The sequence below is a fragment of the Sapajus apella genome, unplaced genomic scaffold (assembly GCF_009761245.1).
Source record: "Sapajus apella isolate SASKATOON/1434 unplaced genomic scaffold, GSC_monkey_1.0 scaffold1, whole genome shotgun sequence".
NCBI lineage: Eukaryota > Metazoa > Chordata > Mammalia > Primates > Cebidae > Sapajus > Sapajus apella.
Window position 1 is genome coordinate 4,797,938 of NW_022436941.1, and position 7,191 is coordinate 4,805,128.

At 50.9% G+C, this 7,191-nt stretch overlaps 1 pseudogene; it reads right to left on the reverse strand.

The window, feature by feature from the left end:
• Window positions 1–767: 767 nt before the first annotated feature.
• On the reverse strand, window positions 768–3,907 carry LOC116528303 (annotated as a pseudogene).
• Window positions 3,908–7,191: the final 3,284 nt, after the last annotated feature.

Below are 7,191 nucleotides of genomic sequence, written 5' to 3' on the forward strand. Positions count from 1 at the left end.
TTTTATCTGTCAATGATACACTCTAAAGATACGTACAGGCCATATGATGTCTGGGATTGGCTTTTAAAACTAGGGATGGGAAGAAATTGGAGATATGAAACAAGAATGGAAAAATATTGGCTGGGCACAGTGGCTCATGCCTGTAATACCAACACTTTGAGAGGCCCACGTGGGTGGATCACCTGAGGTTAGGAGTTGGAGACCAGCTTGCCCAACATAGCAAAACCTCATCTCTATTATAGATACGAAAAATTAGCCAGACATGTTGGCAGGCCCCTGTAAGTCCAGCTATTTGGGAGGCTGAGGCAGAAGAATTACTTGAACCTGGAACGCGGAGGTTGCAATGAGCTGAGATCGTGCCACTGCACTCCAGTGTGGGTGACAAGAGTGAAACTCCGTCTCAGAAAAAGTAAAAAAGAATGGAAGAATATTAACCATCGCTGAAGCTGATGGACACACGACATGGGAACTGCTTATTGTGGGTTTGGAAACTTTTTCTTTCTTTTTTTGAGACAGAGTCTCACTCTTGTCACCCAGGCCAGAGTGCCATGGTGCGATCTTGGCTCAATGCAACCTTCACCTCCCCAGTTCAAGTGATTCCCCTGTCTCAGGCTCCTAAGTAGCTGAGGTTACAGGCCCCCACCACTACACCAGCTAATTTTTGTATTTTTAGCAAAGATGGGGTTTTGACATGTTGGCCAGGCTGGTCTCATTCTCTTCAGGCAGTCCACCTGCCTCAGCCTCCAAAGCTGCTATGATGACAGGCATGAGCCACCACGCCCGACCAGTTTGAAAGTTTTCACAAACCCACATTTAAATAACAAACGGACAGGGGACAAAGGAAGAGCCCCAAAAATCACGTCCAGTGAGGTTGGAGGAAACAGGAGGGGCATCAGCACCTCACTCTCTCGGAAGCCCAAATGTCTTCCTTTGGGGAGTAGGGACCACCCCGGGATGCAGATAGCTAGGAGCACACCAACAACATCCATGAACCAGGAATGAGACTGCAGATGAAGAGCGAGTGAGCCAAACAGACCTGTTTCCGCTGCTGGTGGCCACCCAGCTCCAAGGCTACCTGCTGCCCCAGCAGCTCCTGCAGCTGCTGCTCCTCCTGGTGAGCGTCCACTCGCTCTGCAGCCAGCTGGCCCCACAGCAGGGCCACCTCCACCTCCATCTGCAGAGAGAATGCAAGGGCTGGGGGCTCAGGCTTGTGGGTCCGTGGAAGAGGCCCAAGGCCGGAACTACTGGATTCGAAGGTTGCAGGGCGGACGAAGCCCAGGGACCTGGATTTGGAGGGAGGCTCCAAGGGGGGCGCCTAGAATCTGGTCCCACTGGAGGAAAGGCTGGGAGTCTGGCCTTGTGGGTTCTCTTGAGTTGGGGCCAGGCTTCCCAAGGAGTCTGCAGCTTTACCTCGATCCTCAGCTCCTTCCCCGGCACTGTAGCTCCTTCACTTGCTGCTCCATCAGGGCCACGCGAGTCAATACCTCCAGGTGCTGTCCTTGCAACCACTGCGCCGCCCCTCACACCCCTTCCCCCAGAGGTGGATGCGGCGGGCAGAGGATGGGGGGTGGGTATGGCTACGTTCGCTATCCGAGGCATAGCCTCGGGATGGAGTTGGGGGATGGGGTTAAGTGGAGATGCATCGCCTCTTGCAATCACAAAGTAGGTCTGGTCCCCCACCCACATCCCCCTCAGCAGGTCTCAGTCCACCTAACACAAACATCACTCCTATTATCTGTCGCAGGCTCTTTTCTTTTTTTTTTGTCCTGTGATAGTCTCACTAGATGGAGTGCAGTGGTGTGATTACAGCTTACTGCAGCATCGACCTCCCAGGCTCAAGCAATCCTCCTGCTTCAGCTTCCTAGGTAGCTCTGACTACAGGTGCTCACCACCATGTCAAGCTCTTTATTTATTTACTTGATTTTTTTTTTTTTTTTTTGGAGGGGAATTTCGCTCTCGTTACCCAGGCTGCAGTGCAATGGCGCAATCTCGGCTCACCGCAACCTCCGCCTCCTGGGTTCAGGCAATTCTCCTGCCTCAGCCTCCTGAGTAGCTGGGATTACAGGCACGCGCCACCATGCCCAGCTAATGTTTTGTATTTTTAGTAGAGACGGGGTTTCACCATGTTGACCAGGATGGTCTCGATCTCTTGACCTCGTGATCCACCCGCCTCGGCCTCCCAAAGTGCTGGGATTACAGGCGTGAGCCACTGCACCTGGCCCTACTTGATTTTTTAAAATTTATTTTAGTAGAGAGGGGGTCATGCTATGTTGCCCAGGTTGGTCTCAAACTCCCAGACTCAGGTGATTCTTCCACCTTGGCCTCCCCAAGTGCTGGGATTACAGGCATGAGTCCCAGTGCCCGGCCTCACCTGTGACTCACCTGTAATCCCAGTACTTTGGGATTACACTCAGTCTCTTGTATTTAGGGTCAGAATGTGGGAGGGTACAAGTCTAGTGACCACTCGGCCACACTGACCACAGAGGCTTACAGTACTGTATGGGAGGTGGGGAAATACAAAGCCGACTTATGAAAGGTGTTTCTTTTTCTCTATCCAGGTCCTGTTCTCTTAGCCTCACTTTCTCCTAGTGCCTGGATCTGTCTCTCTCTCTTTCTCCACCCCACTCCAACTCAGGGACTGGGTATCTGTCCACTGACCGAATCACTAGATCTTTCTCCCTCAGAGTATCTCCGTCTCTCAAGGTTTGTCTCTGTTTCTCTGAGCATCTCTGCCATTTATTTCTGGGTTTCCCCCTGACTCAATTCCCCTTTCTCTGGTCTGTTTCTCTTTCTTTCTGGTCTTTGTCTGTCAGTCTCCATGTCTCTGGGCCTCTGTCTGGTTTCTTGATCTCTCTGCATCTCTTACTTGTTTGGGTCTCTCTGTTCAGTAGTCTCTCCTGTCTCTGCCTCTCTTTCTCTCATTTTTAGAGATAGCTTTTGCTCTGTTCCAGGTTATGGTGCAGTGGTGCAATCACAGCACACTGCAGCCTCCAACTCCTGGGCTTAAGCAATCTGTCTCAGCCTCCCAGGTAGGTGAGATTACAGGCACGCGGCACTTCGATAATTTTTGTATTTTTTGTAGAGATGGGGATTCGCTATGTTTGCCCAGACTTGTCTCGAACTCCTGGGCTCAAGCGATCCTCCCCTCTGCCTCCCCAAGTGCAGGGGTTATGGGCCTTAGCTACCTATCTGGGTCCCCTATATCCGTTTCTCTGTCTCTGCCGCCCATTTGGGTCCATCTCCGTTCTTGGGGCCTCCCCGTGGCTCTCTGGTTTCTTTCTCTTTGCGTCTCTGGCTCCATGTCCTGGTGGCTGTCTCTCAGTAGTCTCTGCTGTCACTCAGTCTCACCCTATCTCTGGCTGTCTTTTCTGTTTCCCTCTAGCTGTCAACCTGACAGGCCACCTGTTTGGGTCCCCATCGGTCCAGGCCCCCGGCGCGGTCGCCCTCAAGCCCCTCACTGCGTCGGGCTGCTCTCACTGCTGCTGCCTTCTCCCACTCCTTCATCTTTCTCCACCTGCCGCTCAGCTCCTCCGCAGCTCAAAGGCTCAGCCAGGACGTCGGGCGCCTCCTGTTCCCAAGACTCCTCAGGATGGCCCTGGTGCTGGACCTCCCTATTGCGTTCTAGGACTGGTGACAGCGGGGTCCCCTCCTTGGGGCTGCTCCACATCCCCGTGACCGCCCAGGCTCCTGAGAGGTGGGCAGGGGGGCCTGAGCACCACACTCTGCTGCGGGGCACTGTGACTCTCCTAGGAGGCAGGGCCTAAGAGTTCAAAGGATGAAACTGAGCGCTGCAGAGGTGTGCCCTGAAGCTTCCAGAGACAGGGCTTGATGGCTGTAAGGTGGGACTGGAATTTTGAGTCCAGGATCGTGGCACACCCTCTACTGGTCCCTTCGACCCTGCTTCCCCTCCCTCCTCTCCAGGTGTCAGGCCTTGTACCCTCCCAGTAACCCCCCCACAATCTCTTGGACTCGCTTAGGGTGACCCATCTTCTCCCTCCCAGACTCAGCAGTTCGGCTCCTGCCCCGTCCTCCCTGGAGCCCCATAGGCTTAATCCTGACCCCACTGTGCAGTGGAACAGTGCCCATGCCACCTCACCCAGGGATCCAGGAGTCGGGGCTCCCAGGCTCCCCTCCTCTAGACAAGCCAGGAGTCGGAGTCTTTGAGATTCCAAAGTCCAGCCCCCACCTCTCCGCAGCCTCGGCCCCCTCACCGGCTCAGGCTTCAGCGCGCTTTGCTCTGCGTGCTGGGCACGGCCTCTTCTGCCTATGAGACAGGTGGCAGAGGAAGAGGGAGGAGAGAGAGGCTGCCCCGTTCCCCTCCCCAGCAGCCCGGAAGTGGAGGGGGGACAGCAGGTCCAACAGCTCCCATGGGAGGAGGGAGCGATGGGATTGCCCCACCCACGGCCTAGGCGTTCGGCAATCCCGGTCCCATCCTCATATCGTGATCTTAGTCTCACTCCAACCACTCACTCCTGCCCCTGGAGGGCCAGGAGTCTTGGCTACCTCCGTATGGGTGCCTCTCTGATGTCCGGACCCTGGGAGTTCAGAAAGGAAGGCAGGAATGGAGATGGGGATCTCTCCTCTCTAATGAGCCCTTTAGTTTGGGGAGCTGGACAAGGGGAAGGGGTATCCTGAATTGAGTCAGAGACCTGCCCAGACTGAAGGAAGTGTACCGCCACACCCCCCTCCCTTACTTTGCTATGGGGTGGAGGGCAGATGTTAAAGGTCTCAGCCAGACCGTTTCCTCTCTGGGCGAAAACAGGAAAATAACTGGTATGTGAAAAGGGATGATTAGAAGTCAAGAGCTGGGCTGAACATTTTATACCCGATCATTTAATTTCACCCTCAAAGCTGCCCAGTAAGAAAGTGATTACTACCCCCATTTCTTTAAGTAGAGACTAGGTTTCTTCATGTTGCCCAGGGTGGTCTTGAACTCCTGGGCTCAAGCAACCTGCTTGCCTCAGCCTCCCAAAGTGTTGAGATCACAGGCGTGAGCCACCCTGCCTGACGTACTATCTCCATTTTATACTTGGGGATACAAGCTGAGGAGGACAAATGCACCCAAGATTGGCTGGGCACAGAGGCTCACGCCTGGAACCCCAGCACTAAAGGGAGGCTGAGGCAGGTGAATTGCTTAAGGACAGGAGTTCAAGACCAGCCTGGGCAACATGGAGAAACCCCATCTATACTAGAAATACAAAAATTAGGCTGGGTGTGGTGGCTCATGCCTGTAATCCAGCACTTTGGGAGGCCAAGGCAGGTGGATCACAAGATCAGGAGACTGAGACCATCCTGGCCAACATGGTGAAACCCTGTCTCTACTAAAAATGCAAAAATTAGCTAGGTGTGTTGGCAGACACCTGTAATCCCAGCCATTATTGGGTATATACTCAAAGATCATAAATCATTCTGTTATAAAGACACATGCACATGTATGCTCATTGCAGCACCAATAGCAAAGACCTGGAACCGACCCAAATGCCTATCAATGATAAACTGGACAAAGAAAATGTGGCACATATACACCATGGAATACTATGTAGCCATAAAAAAGAATGAGTTCATGTCCTTTGTAGAGACATGGATGAATCTAGAAACCATCATTCTCAGTAAACTGACACAAGAACAGAAATTTTCACTCACAGGCAGGTGACAAACAATGAGAACACATGGACACAGGGAAGGGAACAGCAATCACTCGGGTAGGTGGCGGGGTGGAGGGGAGGGGAGAGGAGGGACAACGGGTTGGGGAGGTGGGGAGGGATAACACCAGGAGAAAGGCCTAATGTAGGCAACAGGGGGATGGAGACAGCAAACCACCATGGCATGTATGTACTTATGCAACAATCCTGCAGGATGCAAGATGTGCACATGTACCTCAGAGCCCAAAGTACAATTAAAAAAAAAAATATATATATATATATATATATATATATATATATATAAATATATATAAATATATATAAATATATAAACATAACCAATATACTTGAAAAATATATTTGTAACATACACATACCACACAGTGATCAATAGACTTAGTATACAAATATCTTGCAAATCAATTTTAAAAAGAAGCACACCAATATAAAAGTGGAATACTCAACAGTCATTAAAAGCAATGCTGTTGAAATAAAATTCAGTAATGTTTTACACTTTTAAAAGTAAGAAATAGGTGAGGCCAGGCATGGTGGCCCATGCCTGTAATCCTAGCACTTTGGGAGGCTGAGGTGGGCGGATCACAAGACCATCCTGGCCAACATGGTGAAACCCCGTCTCTACTAAAAATACAAAAATTAGTTGGATGGGGTGCATGTCTGTAATCCCAGTTACTAGGGAGGCTGAAGCAGGGAAGTTGCTTGAACCCAGGAGGCAGAGGTTGCAGTGAACTGAGATTGTGCCACTGCACTCCAGCCTGGGTGACGGAGTGAGACTCCCATCTCAAAAAAAAAAAAAAAAAGTCAATATCCTGGGGCAAAAGGATATGAAACTGTTCTTCTAGCTCCAAAAAGATTTTTTTGCTTTTTGAGATGGAGTTTCACTCTTGTTGCTCAGGTTCAAGTGCAATGGAGTGATCTTGGCTCACCACAGCCTCTGCCTCCCAGGTTCAAGTGATTCTCCTGCCTCAGCTGCCCAAGTAGCTGGGATTACAGGAGCCCATCAGCACACCCGGCTAATTTTGTATTTTTAGTAGAGATGGGGTTTCTCCATATTGGTAAGGCTAGTCTTGAACTCCCAACCTCAGGTGATCCACCTGCCTCGGCCTCCCAAAATACTGGGATTACAGACAGGTGTGAGCCACCACGTCCAGCCACCTAGTTCCAAAATACTTTTTAAGAATAAATAAAAAACAAAAGCATAAAAATGAGGCAAAAACAAAAGAAGGAAAAGGAAAACATACAGAAAAGACTAAATAGACATAACGGTCAAACCAAAAGCATGAATTTCAATTGCGTCATGGTTCCTAGAAACAGCTGTAGGCTGGGCACTGTGGCTCACACCTATAATCACAGAACTTTCAGTCACCAAGAGGGGAGGATCATTTGAGCCCAGGAGATTGAAACCAGCCTGGACAACAGGTGGGAAGAGAGGAGGGAAAGGTAGGAGGAGGGAGGGAGGGAGGGAGTAGAAAGAGAGAAAGAAAGCTGTAAAAATTATTCTTAGGGTAATTGAAGACATCTGAACACAGGC